Here is a 3,090-nt window from a genome sequence, read left to right as displayed (position 1 = left end):
TCCCCTTAATAATATCTTGAAAATCTTTGCATGTAAGCAGCTACTTTTTTCTTTTTCATGGCCGCACTGCATTCCATTGCATGATGTATGTGACCCCAAATGAAAACTTGGATTGTTTTTGTCCCACTTCCTCTCTATCAGCACTGAAAGATGGAATTTTAAGAGCTCCCCTGCAGACAATTTTGTTTTGCTCCCTTCTGCTGCAGGCCCTTGTTCATCTTAAAGGCAGACTTGCAGGTTCTTGTAATCACAGAATGTTCTCATCCCAGCAAAGAGAAGAATCTAGTTAGGCAAGTCTTTAGTTTGCAAAGGATACTGTCCCTGCAGCTACAGATCTGATTGCAGCCACTCAGTTGTGTTAAGTACTGGAGGACAAAGAAATTAATTTTTCAGGTTGCCCTACGAAGTTTGACTTTTGGGAGGTGAGAACTTCTGAATGTATCTTTTATACAGTGTGTGGCTTTACTAGTAAGGCCCACTTGGCGTACTTCCTGCCCAGTGCACGGCATTTGCTTGAGATGTGATGGCTTTCTGCTTGCTTAATGGTGATTTTGTACAAATGTCTCCACCTCTCTGAGCTAAAGTTCCTTTATCTTTAAAACAGAAGAATGATACATAAATTTTCTTTTATATGTGAGGGCTGAATTAGGGGAGAGTACGCTTTATCTTTTTGAAAATTTGTTTTCTCATTAGAAAAATACTTGTTTACCACAGAAAATATGGAGAACAGTGAAAGCCACAGAGGAAAACATTAAAATCACTCATAAGAGCACCGTGTATGGACATTGTTAATTTCTTTTTTTGGGGGTGGGGGGTACCGAGAATCAAACTGATGACCTCAGGCTTGCCAGGCAAGTGCTTATGCCACTGAGCTACATCCCTGACCCCCAGTCAATGTTAATTTTGACAAACCTGCTTTTAAGGGGTAAGAAAGATTGAAAGAAGAAAGGAAAAAAATTAGTATTCTCACTTCTTTTGTACTTGTGCTCCCTTCTGTTATCAAAAGTTCTTTACAAACATTTCAGTCAGCTAGCTAATATAATAGTACACATACAAATCATAGTTTTTAACATTCCCTTGCTGCTTAACACTTTTTTTTTTTTTTGGTACCGGGAATTGAACTCAGGACCTTGCGCTTGCCAGGCCAGCACTTGTGTCACTGAGCTATATCCCCGGCTGCTTAACACTTTAATTCCAAAATTTCATAAATCTCTGTCAGTGGTTTTTCTCCTTAGGGACAGAGAAGTGGCACTTACTATGACACTTAATATGTTATGACATATGTTATGACAAGGGTTTTGAGCATGTTAAAGCTTTTGAGAACCAGTTGTATTTATTTTTCTTATTTTAATTAAACTCAGGGCCTTGCATATGTTAGGCAAGTGCTCTACCATTTTATTTATGCTTTCAAGCTTTACATTAAAATGTTACATCACCTTGACTGTCACAAAATATTAAGTATTTTGAGTTCATCACAATTTTAAGTTATTATTATTTTTTTGGTCTTTTTTTTGAGACAGGGTCTTGCTATGCAGTGCTGTCTTGAGCTCACTTTGTAGCCCACACTGGTCTTGAATTTGCAATGATCCTTCTGCCTCACCTCCTGAGTGCTGGGATTACAGGTGTGCACCACCATGCCTGGCTTATGATTTTAGATTATTGTACTGTGCCAATTTAAACACTGCAGAGTTATATAAAATCAGCAATTTAATAAGCCAAGTATACTGGAATGTACCTGTAATTCCAGCACCGTGGAAGGCTGTGGCATGAGGATCCTAATTTCGTCTAGCCTGGATAACCTAGAATTTAGTGACACCCTGCATCAAAATAAAAAATCTCCAGTACCAGAAATAACTTGGGAAACGTAAATAATCCAAAAGTAAATTGAAAGCTCCCATTTGAAAATCTCAACTTTCTGATGTTCACCAGTACAGTACTGTCTTGGTTACTTTTCTCTCGTTGCTGGGAGAAAATACCCGACACCCAAAATTAAGGAAGGAAAGGTGTATTTAGCTCACAGTCTGTGGAGATTTCAGTCCATACTGGGCTGGCTCCAAGGCAGAGTGGCACATGGTAGACAGCAACGGTTCATGGTGGCTGAAAACAGCAAAGAAGGGAGGAACAGCGAGCAGCCTCTTTCCCTCCCTTACACTATATGCAAACTACCCGCCCCAGGGCCGGTGTAGCACTCACACCCATATCCCAGCATTGGACTATGGATCAATCAAAAATCTAGGAGCCACCCCATGACTGCATGAGGATTTGGGGGAACATGCAGACACAAACCATAACAAGTATTAACTTTTGTTGTTGTATCCTTACAGATACACCTTTTTTTTTTTTTGAGACAGGACCTCGATATATAATTCAGGCTGGCCTTGAGTTTGACGATCCTCAAGCTTCAGTTTCCTGAGTGCTGAGATTGGCATGTGCCACCACACCAGGCCAGACATGCACCTTTTGATTTTTTTTCTGCCCTCACTTAGAAACATTTCTCGTTTGAAAAATTGTATCTGTTGGGCAGGGCTCTAGAAGTAGGCCCACAATATTAATGGATATGCGCTTTTAAAAGTATATGTTGCTACATTTCCTTTCCCCTCAACAACAAAAACAAATTTGCGCCAGTATCCATGCACAAGAACACATACAGTAAAGTGGGTACACTACATACGCCCAGTAAAAATCAGAAAATCGGGAGAAGGACTAGGAAGAAGTTTCAAGTTAGCTGTTAGTCCACCTGGTAGTAACTATTGACTCTGCTGACTTTCAGTATGTAATTCCTGTTTTTATATGTAAGATACGAATACACTTTAAAAAAAAAAAAAAAACAACTCCCTCCACGTAAAACAGAAAATATCATGGCTCTGTCAACTCTCGGTCCTCTTTCCCAAGAATCTAGGTGAGGGAACTTGATCCTGTCTGGAGTTTTGAAAAAGCAATTTAGCGTTCTCACCTCTATAGCAACCTAAGGCTCTTACAGTAATTGATAAACAATGCTCCAATAGAATACATTCACTTACATTTCCTACCAATCGAAAGGAAGCGTGTGCCTAAGGGCGTTTCACTAGTGCCAGAGCGATTAGCGGCTTC

This window comes from Chinchilla lanigera, unplaced genomic scaffold, assembly GCF_000276665.1.
Source record: "Chinchilla lanigera isolate Chin_1 unplaced genomic scaffold, ChiLan1.0 scaffold00041, whole genome shotgun sequence".
Taxonomy (NCBI): Eukaryota; Metazoa; Chordata; class Mammalia; order Rodentia; family Chinchillidae; genus Chinchilla; species Chinchilla lanigera.
The sequence above is the reverse complement of the archived record's forward strand: the minus strand, read 5'-3'. Positions refer to the sequence as shown.